The sequence below is a fragment of the Podarcis raffonei genome, chromosome 14, assembly GCF_027172205.1.
Source record: "Podarcis raffonei isolate rPodRaf1 chromosome 14, rPodRaf1.pri, whole genome shotgun sequence".
Lineage (NCBI taxonomy): Eukaryota > Metazoa > Chordata > Lepidosauria > Squamata > Lacertidae > Podarcis > Podarcis raffonei.
This window is the reverse complement of record NC_070615.1, coordinates 31,350,920-31,367,647: the sequence shown is the minus strand read 5'-3', so window position 1 is coordinate 31,367,647 and position 16,728 is coordinate 31,350,920. Positions and strand designations below refer to the sequence as shown.

The 16,728-nt window shown below is 47.2% G+C and overlaps 1 protein-coding gene and 1 non-coding gene across 2 annotated transcripts in view; both read left to right on the top strand.

Annotated features, from left to right (window-relative positions):
• Positions 1–16,728, top strand: part of LMF1 (lipase maturation factor 1) — a 160,555-nt gene that overhangs the window by 69,425 nt on the left and 74,402 nt on the right. The gene's annotated exons all lie outside the window — the stretch shown is intronic.
• Positions 506–579, top strand: TRNAT-AGU (transfer RNA threonine (anticodon AGU)). The gene has a single exon. It is a non-coding gene; the product is annotated as a tRNA-Thr (tRNA).

Here is a 16,728-nt window from a genome sequence, read left to right as displayed (position 1 = left end):
ATTTTTATTCACGATGGTAGACCAAAATGTGACTTTGGAGTAACTTCACCATTTTTTTTTGTCAGCTGCCTCTTGAGATATTGTCACCAAACTCAACACAAGGGTTCCCAAGATGAGGGTGACAGTCTATGTCAGTGTTTGGATACCAGGTGCCATCTTGAACTAAGATAGCAGAGCAAAACATGACTTTGGTATGACTTCACCCGATTTTTAGCATGACAGGTCGAACCAACCACTTTCAGGAAAACCAGATATTTTTAAAATCACCTTTTCTATTGTTTCCTCTGGCTCAGCAGTGTGTGCAAGTCATATTTTAGATCCTTTAACTGTTCTCCCCAGTGTTTTGATGGATGCGTATTTTGCTAATTTAATTCCCATTGCTAACCCCATGCCCCCCCACCCCAATGATTTTGATAGCGGCCTATGCTCTGGACTTGGGCACCCAGCTCATCAAGGACAGGGTGCTGACAGAAGCTTAACACCAAACAGTAATAAAACTTAGTGAGCCTGGCTGGCTCAGTTGGTTAGAGCGTGGTGCCAGTAACACCAAGGTTGCAGGTTCAATCCCTGTATGGGACAGCTGCATATTCCTGCATTGCAGGGGGTTGGACTTGATGATACTCAAGGTCCCTTCCAACTCAACAGTTTTATCGAACTAAATAACAATGTTAAAAAGCAAACCAAAAAACACCCCTGGATTTCAGGGATGTGTTACAATGCCCTCGCTCAAACAGTAGGGGCACACCATTTGCTTATTTCTTAAATCATTTGGTAGGGAGCCTCAATGAGCATTCTGCTACTCCCTGCCCCCTATCTGAGCAATTGTATGTTTCTTCCAGCTGTAAATGGACTGATGCAATAAATCCCTCCTCCCCCATCTGAAATTCTAAAGTACCTTGAAAATCTTGGGGTGGGGGGTGGTTAAGTTCCTACCCTTTAGAATTGATGCCAATGCTGCAATGTTATCTTAGCTTGCAATTATAAGGCCTGGGTGTGTGCTAGCTGTTTTTACACTTAATTGGACAAGGGTCACTAGCTACCACTAAAACGTATATTGTTGTCTGGATTTTGGCCTTCTGAGTATGCTCTCCACATGAATTTCTGCAAAATGCTGTCCGCCCCTCTCCATGTAAGCAAACCATGTAAGCAAACCTGTGTAATCTTCATTTGTGTGGGTTCTCTCAACTCTGTCTCTGCTTTGATTGTGCCCCAGCATAGGGTGGGAAACAGATTTAGCTCATGTTAAAAACAAGCAAATGGGACTTTGAAAACAGATTTGTCTGTAAGGGCATTCTGAAATGCTTTTCTTTTGTAGTTCAGTTAGGCTCAGGTTATACACCTGGGCATGTGAGCAGTCCTCAGTGAGGGCTCCAAAAACCGTGAACGTTTTGGACACATTGCAAAAAATAAATCATAAAATAAAATCCCTATGATATCCTGTTTTCCCTCTCTCTCTAGTGTCAGTGCATATGTATTTCATATGTCTGTCAAAGAGCTGCTGACTGGTGTGTGTGCGTATTTAAGAGCCATGACGCTCAAATCCGAAGATAATGTCTTTCTACCCTGAAATACAGTGCCGGATCGTGATTTCAGGCCAAACGCGGAAATTGTTCAGGCTCTTTAAATGTTTCCGGCATGTGTCTTGTGCTGGGGGAGTGAGGGTGATATTCAGAATGGTATGTGTGTGTGTGATCTTACCCATAGAATTTTCTCTCATTCACCTTCCTGTGGTTCATCTTTGCTGGGTAACCTGAGACTGATTCACCCTTGTGCTATTCCACGCTGGACCGAATCCATTAGCTCAGAAATGAGTTGCTGGAGGCCACAGGGGATTCCATCACGAATAATAAAACCACTGGAGAAATCGGTCTGTATTTAGCACTGGCATGCAGTGTGAATTGGGGGTTGTGCCGTATCACAGTTATTTCAGGCCCCCCTCCCCTTCACTGCTCATCCTCTTCTTTCTCCTGCTCAATATGGTGAAAGGCTTTATATTACACAGTGGGCGCACACTGTGGCCATCCACACATGGGGGGTTCCGCCTGACTTCCGGCCAGACCCAGTTGACTTCCAGCCAAGCTGCTTGATTTGCCGAGCCACCAAAGAGCCTGGGGTAGTCCAGCACCCAACATATACAGCAGGCAGGGATTTCCACTTAACCACACGCTGGGTGGACCTAAGAGCTCTTGAACCGGTATACATTTAAGTCAGTTCCTGAAAACGTAATTTTGGGGATCGACATGCAAATGATTCAATACTTTCTTCTGCAGGACTAGTTTGGTATATGCCGGTGTCCCTCAACCTGGTGCTCTCCTGGTGTTTTGAACTGCACCAGCCCCCACCAGCACAGCCATTTTAAAAGGCAACACCCATCACTCTCAGCCAGCATGGCTGTTTTGGACTACAACTCCCATCAGCGCTAGCCAACAAAACTGTACTTGCTGGATCTGAAGGAAGTTGTAGTCCAAAACAGCTGGTTTCCACCAAGTTGTGGAAGACTGGTGTATATGTATGCACACACACACACACACACACTGTGGTCGTAAGCCAAACTGGGTTGTATATACCAGGGGTGGCCAACTCTCGAGAGACGGCAATCTACTTTCAGAATTAAAATCTGGCAATGATCTACAGTGGTACCTTGGGTTAAGTACTTAATTCGTTCTGAAGGTCCGTTCTTAACCTGAAACTGTTCTTAACCTGAAGCAACACTTTAGCTAATGGGGCCTCCCACTGCTGCCGCCGGAGCACAATTTCTGTTCTCATCCTGAAGCAAAGTTCTTAACCCGAGGTACTATTTCTGGGTTAGCGGAGTCTGTAACCTGAAGCGTATGTAACCTGAAGCATATGTAACCTGAAGCATATGTAACCTGAAGCATATGTAACCTGAGGTACCACTGTATCCCCGTTTTTTTGGGTTCAGGTCAGACTTGTTGAGCTTTTTAAGTCACTCACAATAATATCACTTTGAATGAAAGCAGCCACTGAGAGAAAGCTCCGTCTTCCCTTCCACTAAACAGACAACAATGGGGTGGGGGTGGGGCAGGAGTCAACAACACTGAGGAAAGGGAGCCAGAGATCAGCCCACAATCTACCAGAACCTCGCGGGGATCTACCAGTAGATCGCAATCGACCTGTTGGACACCCCTGGTATATACAAAATAGCTCTTTGGGCAATATTCCCACAAATGATTGGGGAGTAGGTGGGAAATCCTCCCTCTCCCACTCGAAGGTCAGGGCTTTTTCAATTGGAAAGGCTGCCCCGTTGTGTCTTTTTATAGGGAAACATTCACAGATGTGGTAGTGGGGCAGCCGGGCGGGGGAGGGGGTGGATTGATGACCAGCATCACTTGATTCTGCTCATTGTTAGCCCTGATGTTTATTAATGTGGTTTCTGGGTTGCAGCAGTGGCCCTCAGTGGTGTTTTGGTGCGTGTTTTTTTCCTTTTTAATTTGACTTTCATACAAGAGTGGTCATTAATAAACTGATTAAGGAATTCTTGAACTCTTTCCCACCAGTTTATGGTGGAACTGCAGATGTTGAGTTTCAAGCAAAGGGCTATAAACAAACATTGGCATCAGGATGAAAGATGGGGTGGCTGAGGGGAGGCAGAGCTCATTGCTTGCTAATATCAGAGGCAATTAATACCGGAGCTGGAATGCAAAGCTCTTTCGAGGTTGGTAGTCATACGAAACTGCCTTATACCAAGTTGTTCCATTGGTTCATCTATCTCAGGGTGGGAAATCTCAGCTCCAAGGGCCAAATTGGACTCCTCCCAGCCTGTCTGGTCCTCCCCAGGCCACATCCACTCCTCAACCACACCCTTTCCTCCAGGCCACACCCCTCATCATCAGCCCTACTCTACACCATCTTTGGGGTTTTTTCCCTGTCTGGAATGTGTCCTTGAACTCTGATTATAGCTCTTTCTTGCCAGGATCAGTGTTTCCCAAACTTGGGTCTTCATCTGTTTTTGGACTACAGTTCCCATCATTCCTGACCACTGGTCTTGAGAGCTAGGGGTGATGGGAGTTGTAGTCCAAAAACAGCTGGAGACCTGTTTGGGAAACACCAGCCTAAATAGATGCAGAGGGCTGTGTGAGTGCATTTAGAAACTAGTCTACTGTTCATAGGTAAAATGTGCCTTTGTTGCTCCACCCACTTTTGCCTCTGGCCCCACCCACCACTGATATATGGCCTCCAGCAGGTTGCCCAGAAGGTGATGCGGCCCTCGGGTTGAAAACAGTTCCCCTTTCCTGATGCAGCACAGGATTGTCTGCATGGAGGATGGGCAGTGTCTCTCCAAGGTTCCAGACAAGAAATCTTTCCCAACCTCACCTGGAGGGATTGAGCAAGGGGCCTCTTGCATGCCAAGGGAATACTTTGCAATTTTGCACACCTCGAATACCACCTTGGGATAGGGACCCAATGCAGCATGATGCCAAGCCTGAGACTAGATGTGGAGTTCTCAGAGGACAAAACAGGCACCCCGCAGGACAGAGATGTTAAAGAACTGGGAGTGGCCCAGAATCCAGTGCTGAGGATTCCCTTTGGGGTCCTCTGGATTGTTCTAGTTACCTGTCTTGTGCCTCGCCTGAACTGTGCACAGGTCAAATCTGTGTCCAGGGCAGCTGTCTACCAGCTCCATCTGGTACGTAGGCTGAGACCCTATCTGCCTGCGGACTGCCTCGCCAGAGTGGTGCATGCTCTGGTTATCTCCCGCTTGGACTACTGCAATGCGCTCTACGTGGGGCTACCTTTGAAGGTGACCCGGAAACTACAACTAATCCAGAATACGGCAGCTAGACTGGTGACTGGGAGTGGCCACCAAGACATATAACTCTGGTCTTGAAAGACCTACATTGGCTCCCAGTACGTTTCCAAGCACAATTCAAAGTGTTGGTGCTGAGCTTTAAAGCTCTAAACGGCCTCAGTCCTGTATACCTGAAGGAGCGTCTCCACCCCCATCGTTCAGCCCAGACACTGAGATCCAGCGCCGAGGGCCTTCTGGCGGTTCCCTCAGTGTAAGAGGGGAAGTTACAGGGAACCAGGCAGAGGGCCTTCTCGGTAGTGGTGCCCTCCCTGTGGAACGCCCTCCCACGAGATGTCAAAGAGAACAACAACTACCAGACTTTTAGAAGACATCTGAAGGCAGCCCTGTTTAGGGAAGCTTTTAATGTTTGATGTATTACAGTATTTTAATATTTTTTTGGAAGCCGCCCAGAGTGGCTGGGGAAGCCCAGCCAGTTGGGCGGGGTATAAATAAATTATTATTATTATTATTATTATTATTATTATTATTATTATTATTATTATTGACCTTGGAGTGTTGCGTGACATTGTCTCTGGATCACATTTGGACCGAGACAGATATCCTTTGCTTGGCCTTGCTTTGCTTGCACGGGGCTGCCTTTGCAACCCAGCCATCCTTGGAGAGTAGGTTAGTGAAGGCTTGTGCTTTCTACAGCTGGGACCCCTGCAGGCATGTGGGTGCTGGGGTGACATGTTCTTGGCCACCCATGCTTTGCATGGATGGACCTTGGGAGGGACTTTTAGCATTGCGCTAGGACTTGTCTCCAGAAGTTTGGAGACGTCAGTGTATTCCGGTTAACTGTGTTTTAGAAACCGAGTGCCGTTGAACATCTGATGAAGCCACAGCTACTGTGCAGGTTGCTGTAGCTCCCAGCCCAAGAGCAGCAAAATTAAGGGACCTGGGACCCTGCTTTAATTAAATTTGAAGTGCCCATAAATTCCACTCATTTTTCATTAGCACTCCCTATCAGGAAACCTGGCTTCTGGTATTCGGAATTTAATAAGGCAATCTACATGGCCTGGATCCAATAACTTCTGGCTGGTTAAATCTATTAATGGGTGAGAAATTACTTAATTTGCCTCTCCTGTTTCGCCTGATGTTAACCAGATTCACAGCCTGAGCTTTCAGATTTAAACAATTTTGGAGTGGTGCGTTTGAATTAGCTTCTAGTAGTTCCCTCCAACATCTTTCTACCCGCCCCCCCCGCGCCCCACTTGGGACGCTGGCATCGTCATGGGTCTTGTGTGGAGGGGGATTGATAAGGAACCAAGTCTGGGTTTCTTTTCTTCTCCTTTTAATGCAAGCGAGGTTCCTCCCCCCCCTTCTTTTTCCCCTTTTCTGAAGTTGCCACTTAAATCCATGCCGGAGAAGCTCAGCCTTTGCCTCCGGGGCCTGTTTGCAAAGAGGAAGCAGTTTAGAAATAATATACCACTTTTATTTTGCATAAGAACTGCTTTGGGTTTCTGACATCTGTTTCTAGTTTAAAATTGAAGAGAGGGAGCAAGAGAGCGAGACAGAGAGTTCCAAATGGCAAGGGACAAGTATAGGTGGACCCCCAAGCTTCCCCAGTCCATTTTCCAAGTATCATGTCATCCTGTACCCCAGTTTTAAAAGCATGCGATTTGAGCTGGCTTGTTGTGGTCCACTTCTCATTTAGATGAATTAACTTTTCATAACAAAGGAGGAGAGAATGGCCATCATTTTGCAGGGGCAGAATGTGGAACGGATTCTTAGTCTTCCACTGTGGTTCTGTATGATTCCACACACGCACACACCCCAATTGTATCATGTCGGCTTGGGAGTTTGAAGGATGTGACTTCAGGTGACTTTTTGTTTCCTTCCTCCGAACACTTGCTACCTGTTCCAGGCAAGCAATGGGCATTCTCTCACCTCTTTCTTTGTTAGGAAAAACTAATAGATGCAAATGAAGAGGGGAGCCTCCTGCCATTGGTATGTGGCCCTCAGAAGGTTGCCCAGGAGGGAATGTGACCCCTAGAGTAAAAAGGGATTCCCTCACCCCTGGGAATCAACAAATCTGTCAATTTTGTTCCCCCTACAATTTTTCCAATCTTATTTTTGCATTAGCTTGCAATTTATTTATTTATTTATAAAGAAAGGTCACCATGAAGATTTATTGGGATTATAATGCACATTTCTCAGAAAACAAACATTTTTCAAATACAGTTTTGACATATATGTATTTTTTTGCAAGCCATTTCCCCTAATATGACACATGTTCATATGTTTCACTACACTTTCTGCTAACACACACCATTTGTAGATTTGTTTTTCTGCTGGAGAACTGTATTGCAAAATTCAGAGAGGTGGAAATTTCCAAGGATAGCTGTGTTCACGTATTATTTTGGAAAGTGGCAGATTAGGTCAGTTTGCAATAAAATGTAAACTGAACCCAAATTTTCAACAAAACTGATGAACTTAGATTTTATTGATACCAGCTTTTCAAAGTCTATAATCATCTACACCTCCGGTGCACACCTACCGCCCCCTTGCCTTTTAGCATGCCTCCCAGGTGATTTCACCTCCCGCTTGGGGAACCACTCAGTTAGAGTGTCAGATTAGGGCCTGGGAGACCAGGGTTTAAATTCCCACTCAGCCATGAATCTCCCTGGGTGACCTTGGGCCAGTAATTATCTCCCAGCCAAACCTGCCTCACAGGGTTGTTGTCAGGATTAAATGAGGAGGGGGAGAACCATGTACACCACATGGAGCTTCTTGGGGAGGGGAAAGGTGGGCTATAAATGTAACAACAGCAACAATAAATTTTGGAGCTTAGACATCTTAAGAATATTGGCTTGTGAGTCCACCTTCTCCCCTGGAGCAGTGAAGAAACACAGCTTGACTCTAGCAGTAGACTGTGGCATTACTTTCCCTTGCAGCAGGGAGCGCTGCTCTTATTGACCCCCCAAAAAGTGGGTGGAAAACCAGCCCTGCATCCAGACCCTGCAGCCATCTTTGCCCTGCTTTTGCCAAGGATCTGATCCTCCCTGTCTCAGACTGTTGACGGAGGAGCAGTTTGTGTGACTTGCCAACTTCCTCGCTGCACAGAAAATAGCCACAAGCTACAATGCCCAGAGACGTTAACGAATCCATACCAGGATTTGAAGAAGCCATGTTTTTAATTATTCTAAAACAGGAGAGAGAGAGAGAGAGAGAGAGAGAGAGAGAGAGAGACGGAAAGTGCATTTATTAGAAACATCTGTGGTCAACTGGGATTCCTCTTATCAAAGTTCACGTTAACCACTTTTGAGTGAAGCAGTAGCATGTTTGCTTTGGGTGATACTGTGGGTTAAATCTCTCTCTTTCCCCCCTCCTTAATTACGGCATTTGTGAGTCGAGGGCTGCAACGTTACAGAGCAACTTTAATTTAGCGGCCTTTCCTGCATGGGCAGAATGTCACATTCTGCTAAAGGTAAAGGGACCCCTGACCATTAGGTCCAGTCATGGCCGACTCTGGGGTTGCGGCGCTCATCTTGCTTTATTGGCCGAGGGAGCCGGCGTACAGCTTCCGGGTCATGTGGCCAGCATGACTAAGCCACATCTGGCGAACCAGAGCCGCGCACAGAAATGCTGTTTACCTTCCCGTCGGAGCGGTACCTATTTATCTACTTGCACTTGACGTGCTTTCGAACTGCTAGGTGGGCAGGAGCAGGGACCGAGCAATGGGAGCTCACCCCATCACAGGGATTTGAACCGCCAACCTTCTGAACGGCAAACCCTAGGCTCTGTGGTTTAACCCACAGCGCCACCCGCGTCCCTCCCACATTCTGCTAGGGAAAGTCCAAACCGGGGAGCTTGAAAGTGGCTTGTAAATAGCCACTTGCCTGCTAACCTGGGACAAATAGGGATCTGCTTCAGACAAGGCAGTTTAAGAACAAGAAGAGCCTGCTGGATCAGGCCAGTAGCCCATGTAGTCCAGCATCATATTGTCACTGTGACCGACCAGATACCCATGGGAAATCCAAAAGCAGGATCCGAGCACAAGAGCACTCTCCTTTCCTGCAATTTCCAGCAACAGGTATTCAGAAGCATTGCTAGTAGCCGTCAATAGCCCTTTCCTGCATCCACACTGTGATAGATTTATTTCTCCACTCAGTCTAAACCTCCAGCCACCTGCAGCGAGACTTGTATTCTGTGATTTCAGCTACCTAAAGAATAGGGGGGAGGGGATGAAGGGGGGGAGAGGAGGGAGACCATGCATGTTTGTCTTGCTCCTCATTTGACCACTCATCCAATTTGTGTTGTGCAAACTTCGCATGGACGGAGCCCAAGCGTTGGGTGGCAGCCCATCAGAGCCTCCTGCACTGACTTTGTAGGGAAATGCCCAAAGAGAAAGGGGGTGGAGTGTGAGGGAAGGTCAAGTTTAGTAGTTCACACCTGGAAAATGTTTAGAAAATGTAGTTAAAACAAGGCTTGATCCCCGTTACTGAACAGATGCAGTAGCTTGAAACCACCATCAGATGCCTGCTGCTCAATTTGGTCTTCAGCCGAAGGGGGAAAAACTGAAGGCCATAGCACTGGGGTATTCATTGGCTCCTCACCTCGGGCAAAGAGGAATCAGGGCCTCCCACCAAACATTCATGTCTTTCCAGCTCTCCTTATAGTGAGAATGGCAATCCCAGCCTGTTTGCTGGGGGATGGGAAAAAAATCAAGAAATACAAAAGAGAGCAGAAGTATTTGTGGGGAAAATCACAAATGGAATGTATCTCATTCTAAGTTACAGGAAATGCAACTATCATAGGAAGTTGCCTAACGCTGAGTCCATTTAGCTTAGTATTGCCTGGACTGACTGGCAGTGGGTTCCAGCATTTCCGCTCCATCTGGACATGCCAGGGATTGAACCTGGGACATTCCGCGTGCAAAGATGATGCTCTACTGCTGAGCTACAAACCCCTTCATATATAACAATTGAGCCGAGGAAGGAAAAGCATTCATATACATGGTGGCTCCTGATGGGGGCTCTATATCACACATGGGCCATTGAGACCTGGTTTTTCTGGGGGTACAATAGCTTCCACACAGCCCCTCTTCCTCCCCTGGCCCCCAGTAACAGATATTCATTGCTATTCCACTGCTAGCCACCAGCATCAGTGGGCAGAGCTTGACAGAATTTAACCAGGAGGTGTGGTTTTTTTTCTGTTCTTCCCCTATTCTTTTGATAAAAGAGGTTCTCTAAACCTGTGTTGGAGTACATTGTCAAGCTAATCTCCCCACCTAACTCTGCTAATCTACCTAAGAATGTAACAAAAGGCTGCTGGATCAGACAGTTGGCCAGTCTAGGAGGGGAGAGTGCTCTTATGCTACAGGCTTCCCACAGGCCACTCTGAGTACAGGATGCTGGATCAGACGGGCTGTTAGCCTGATCCAGCAAGGTGTTCTTCATCTTTTTTGTGAACTGATTAGAGATTTTGTTGCAATCAAGCGTTATATAAATGTTGTCAAATGAAAGAAAAATAATAATAAAAGAAGTCATTCATAGTTAACTGCAGAGAATTGAATTTCCTGGAGACACTCTTTGGTCTTGTTTACCTATCATCACCAACATTTTATTTTATTTTATTTTAGAGGTGGGGGCAGGGATAAAAATATACTAAGAGCCTAAATTACAAATGAAATGATAATTACGATTAAATTATATCTGAATTTTCAAAAAAAGAAAGACAGGCCTGGAGAAGAAGGAATATCAAAAGGGAGTAAGGGCGGTAGCAAGGAAACGCAGCACAACTGATGCCGCGGAAGGAAATCTGGTGCAGATAAAAGTCCCCAGTGGAAAAATTCGAGCATCCAAAGAAAGCCACCCTGTGGGGTGCCCAGGCACAGCTACAAAAGCACCATGAGGAACTGGGCAAGCCGACAGCCTCACAAGGAGCAGAGAGAAGAAAAGGCCCTGCTTTTCATACCATCGGGTCCAAAAATAGAACGAAAAAGCCACCTTCCAAGAGCTATAGAAAAATATCTGAATTGTCTCTAAGCAGGGCTTTTGGCCATCGAGGGCTTTGTTTATTTTTTAACGCTGGAGACTTCCATGGCAAACGCTTCCGTCAGCTGAATCGAGTTATCTAGAAAACACAAGGAACAGATGGAAGTTTGCAGTGATGCTATTTGCAACCAGGGGGTTTGAAGTGAGCAGGGTTTGGGGTGGGGGGAGAAGCCCCCTGAGGAGCCACAGGCAGTTGCCATGGAGAGAGGGAATGACACTGTCCCAATGCTGCACAATCTTCTCCTCATTGTTCTCTGCCCCCCCCCCATAAAAGCCTCTGGACTGGGCCAGGGGATGGACCTCAGTTGCAACGCAGCCAGTTTGGTAACCAGGCCCAGTGGCATAGCATGGGGGGTGCAGGGGGGGCCAGCCGCACCGGGCACAACATCTGGGGGTTAGGGCAAATCCACGGGTTAGGGGGCGCAAATCCACGGGTTAGGGGGTGCAAATTACTTGCCTTTCCCCGGGTGCTGACAATCCACGCTACGCCACTGACCAGGCCTGAAAACCTCCAGCAAATAATTCCTAGGATTGGGGGGCAGCCCACTCAGACCCAGGAGTGTCCTCTGAAGGATTGAAAACAAGTCTGGTTCTTGGATTCATGGAAGAAACCATTGGAGGTGGTCTGGTTTAACTGACCTTCTCAATGAAGGGTCAGCAATAAAGGTAAAGGGACCCCTGACCATTAGGTCCAGTCGTGACCGACTCTGGGGTTGTGGCGCTCATCTCGCTTTATTGGCCGAGGGAGCCAGTGTACAGCTTCCGGGTCATGTGGCCAGCATAACTAAGCTGCTTCTGGCAAACCAGAGCAGCACTCGGAAGTGCCGTTTACCTCCCCGCTGGAGCGGTACCTATTTATCTACTTGCACTTTGACATGCTTTCGAACTGCTAGGTTGGCAGGAGCAGGGACCGAGCAATGGGAGCTCACCCCGTTGCGGGGATTCGAACCGCCGACCTTCTGATCAGCAAGTCCTAGGCTCTGTGGTTAAACCCACAGCGCCACCCGCACAGGAGTATTAATTAATACATTGGCTTCCACATATGTCCCAAGCCAATCCACGGTGTACAATAATAAAAAAAAGCTAACACAATTTAAAAAATGGCAGCAGTTGTGTTTTTTTGAAATACAGAAACAAAACCCCAATACAAAATGGACACCCCTGGCAGAGACCTGTTCACCCAACAAGGAAAGTTTGATGGATCAAAGGTGCCTTCAGTTGTGCAGATACTGGGTGCCTGTCGTGTCTCTAGAGTCTGCACCTAACTACTTCCAGCCAAGGAGAGACCATTCCCTCCAGGGGCCACCTCAGCCCTACTAGCAAATGGTCCTTTGCACGAGAAGGTTGCCTGAACCAGTTCCCCGTAGAGCACATCCTTGGAGGTCCTTCCATCTTCCATTTTGTGGACGTGACCATGTCAGCGTAGATGTTGCTGGGACAGAAGTACGAACGTGCTGGGAATGTGGGCTTGGGGAGAACACATCTTTGTTTGAAACTCTGTCCTGCCGTGTGAAGCCCAAAATCCTCCTGACAGAGCGCATGTGGAAGGCGTTGAGGCATCGCTCCTGGCAGTTGTGAGTTGCCCATGACTCACTTTCACAATGCAGCTTTCTCAACACACTGGTAGACCTTCATCTTGGTATTTGATATTTTGTCAGTAGTTAACACATATTGCTCAGGGAAAAAGAAGAAAAAGAAACACAGCAAATACTTTACAAACATGATGCTCTCTGTGCCGCTGCCCCTCCACCTTTCTGCCATTCAGTCAAAAGTACAGTGGTACCTCAGGCTACATATGCTTCAGGTTACAGACTCTGCTAACCCAGAAATAGTGCTTCAGGTTAAGAACTTTACTTCAGGATGAGAACAGAAATCGTGTTCCGGCGACGCGGCAGCAGCAGGAGGCCCCAGTAGCTAAAGTGGTGGTTAATTCAGATTAATAACAGTTTCAGGTTAAGTACGGACCTCTGGAACGAATTAAGTACTTAACCCGAGGTACCACTGTATATGCAAGCTTTGGCAATATCCCCCCCTCCCATTTGAAATGGTGCAGGCCCTCTGTTGTGGAAGGAGGGCCTTGTCTGTACTCTAGCATATGCCAAGTGGCGCTGCGTGCTTTTGACTGGATTTGAGACCCTGTTCTCCCGAATACTGGCCACCCTCTTCACTGTGCCTTTAGGGCTTCATTTCGCAGAATGAGGCCAGTCATATCATTCAACCTTCTCTGCCTTGTTTAACATCATTACAATACTCTCCTCGATTTTCTGCTGCTGTTGTCAGCTGAGTGCCTGAAATGATTTGGATGTAGATTGTAAAAACAGCAACACCTTTTCACTGACTCTCTGTAAATAGATTCAGATAAACCAAGGCTAATAGCCATGTGTTGAGTTATTATAAGTGGGGGGAAGTGTGCGTAATATGACAGTCACTTTTGACCCCTGGCTTCCTCAGACCTCCTGCTTAGCCATTGTCTGTCTCTGGGGTAAACCATCGCTCAGTTTATAAATTAGGTGTTACTACTGCTAGCCTGTAACACAGGGGTGTTAAACTCAAATTCATCGGGGGCCGCATCAGCAGTTTGGTCACCGCTAGAGGGCAGACGTCCTCTGGCTTGTAGGCTGCCGCGCATGCGCTGAAGAGGTGGCTTTCTTGTGTCAAAAAAAAAAGCGAGAATAAAAGGTGAAGGCTGGCGGCCGGCGGCGGCTACACGGGCCACATGACGAGGTCTGGCGGGCCAGATTCGGCCCGCGGGCCTTGTGTTTGACACCCGTGCTGTAACAGATCCCAGATTATATCCAGTCCTCCATCTTGGAGTGGGAAAGGAGCACAGGGCCCCGGGAGCACTGCATTTATTTTAAGGATGTATTCAGGACTGCCCGATCCCTTATATCCCTGCCTGATCACTGAGATCTCTGTTGGTGGTCCGGCATGGCTCACATGCACAGTTTGTAACTGCAAGAAGCCATGCATTCAGTGCAGTGAAAATGTCTATACCTTGTAGTGGTCAATTAACAGTCATTTATATCTAACACTTTTGAAATTTGCAAAGTGTTTGCTTACAGCAGTTTGGTTTGTGATGGGCAAAACCCCTGGAGGTAGGTTGTTAATATACGCATTTGACAGACAGGTCAGCAAAGGCCGAGGGGAGCCCAGACACCAAGGCTACAGATGTTATTTCAACTGTTGCTCAATTAAAAACATTACAGCGGAGAGGCTGATTCTCTCTCTTCCAAAGTGCAAGTAGCTCTTGGTATTCATTTATTTAAATTGCAGCGACTGGAAATTTCCCACCAAGAAATGAAAACCCCGGCTTTGCTTTCCTGACTGAAGCACATTTTAAAAGTGATTCAGTTGAGGGATTGCAAGGAAATGGGAAGCCAGAACTTTGCCCTCCTGAGAAGCCTTGGACCGACTGAATTAAAAGAGTGTTTACGCATGGTCATTTCAGGGTTGAAGAGCGCAAACCCAATTTCAGATGAGAATTTCTGCAAAGGAAGATGGCTGATTTGATGGGGGCAATGCTGCCCTCTGTAGGAACTTCTATTTATGGTATTGGTGGTGTATGTGTGTGCGTGTGTGTATGAATGGCATAGAGAACCTTGTCTACCCCATACCATATTTTAGATCAATCCATTTGTATCCCTTTCACATTCCAAATCACTTTCTAGAACATGCTAGCAGGGAAACTTTCTTCTGTTCTTTTCGGATGTCATGAAGAAGAAAAAGTGTATAGGACCTCAGGTGTAGGACACAAGAGACCAAACCAGAATCCATCCCCTGAGTGAATGTTCTCCATCCTTGAGTGGATGAGGTCAATTTCTGGAGCAGGATAGTGAGCAAGATGTTAACGTGGAGGTCCTGTTCTGATGACAAGAGAAGCTAGCCTGGAACTCACTCCTGCCCACCCAGAAGCTCCATCTTGCCTTCCAATCATGGAAGGACCGTAGCTTAGGGATCAAGCATCTTCTTTGCATGCAGAAGGTCCACAGTTCAGTCCCCAGCATCTTCAGGTAAGGCTGCAAGAGGCCCCTACCTGAAATGCTGGGGAGTTGCTGCCAGTCAGTTTGGACAGCACGAAGCCAGATGGGCCACGTGTCTGACTCGGTGTGAGGCAGTTTCCTTTGTTCCACAAAAGCTGATGTTACGGACCCTTGTTCACTTCTGTGCTTAAAGAACACTCCGGGGATCTGAGTGCTCAGCTTTCAGGGTGTTTCGTGGGCCACATCCCGTTCTCTGGCCTCCACAAAGTTCCAGGTTCGAAGCTGGCTCCAGGATTGTGGGACCTCTTGAGAAAGGCGCCTCTCAATGGGAACTAGGCAGCGGGCTCTTTTCTAGAGCTGGGGCTGTGGCAAAGACCCAGCTCATATCCAGGTAACCTTGGGAGCCTAGGAATCCTTGGCAAAATGGCGCCCTGGAAAACCTTATTCATACATAACTCAAGCAAGAAGTGGAAAAAAATGGTAAGTTGATTGGACTGCCAAGCGTATCCCAGATAAGGCAGAATAAAGATGAGTATTTTGCCTTGCTTTGGTGGGAATTTCCTGCTGCCACTGCCAATCCAACTCAAGCCATCATTTAGAAGTGTTGCCATTATGAACTTTTCCTCCACCTTCTTTGCTTTTGGTGTTGGGTGGAAGAGCAGGGGAGGGCTAGAGATCCTGTGCAAACGATGTCCTCCAAGCTCTTACCTTGTTTTAGTTTCTTTTCTTCTCAAATTCCATCCAGCTGGAGAGAAAAGGCCAACTCTGTTGGTCTTCCACTTCCTTTCCGGGATGGGCCTTTGCTTCCCTTCCAGGGCCTGCACCACACAAGTGGGATTAGAACTTCCTTTGATGCTCAGTGACTACCTGGTCCCACTCCAGCAAACTTCCTTTAATCAACCTGGCTTCATGAGCCGCCCCCCACTGTGTGGCCAGTGTACTTGGGCCAGGGGCCTTTCTTGTTTTTATATTACCTCAGTCAACCATGAAGACAGTCTGGGCTGCCTCAAAAAGGTGCCCACCTCTCTGGAAGGCTCTCACCATCCATTCTTCAAATCTTTGCCTCCCACAGGACCACCTCATTTGCCTAGCGCACCTTGGGGGCCAACTATATTTTTAGTAGATCTCCGCCTTCAGGGGTTTGTAATCCTGGAAATTATCGTTCCACATTTCCCCCCAGCTTTCTTGCAGTAGCCTGTATTGCCTCATTCCATGTTCTCCTTAAGCTTGTTCACACATTACACAGAGCAGATTCAAGCCGTTCCCTACACATATACAGTGGTACCTCAGGTTAAGTACTTAATTCGTTCTGGAGGTCTGTTCTTAACCTGAAACTGTTCTTAACCTGAAGCATCACTTTAGCTAATGGGGCCTCCTGCTGCCGCCACGCTGCTGGAGCACGATTTCTGTTCTCATCCTGAAGCAAAGTTCTTAACCTGAAGCACTATTTCTGGGTTAGCGGAGTCTATAACCTGAAGCGTCTGTAACCTGAAGCGTATGTAACCTGAGGTACCACTGTACAAGTATTTGTGAGAGAGCGTGTACCCTTGTGAGTAGTTTGTGGTATTCTGTGTCCCCTTTGTGGAAAAATTCTAGTTATTTTTATCATTATTATATTATATTATATTATGTTGTTGTTTGTTTGCCGTCCATCTGACTGGATTACCCCAGCCACTCTGGGCAGCTTCTAACAAATTAAAACACAAAAACACAAGTGGTGATGCTGATATTTTTATTTGCTGACCTTAACCGGGGGTGGGCGGGTTATGATATACCCTCCAACTGATCAAGAGGTGTTTCTTGCTCCCACCAAATGCTGGCATCCCCCCCCCCCGGCTTTGCAAAAATGGTTTTCATACCACCCCCTCCTTGTCGGTGCACACAAATTTACCCAGCCCGTTTTAAAATGTCCCGAGCCCCTGGTGTGTGTTCAGTGCAA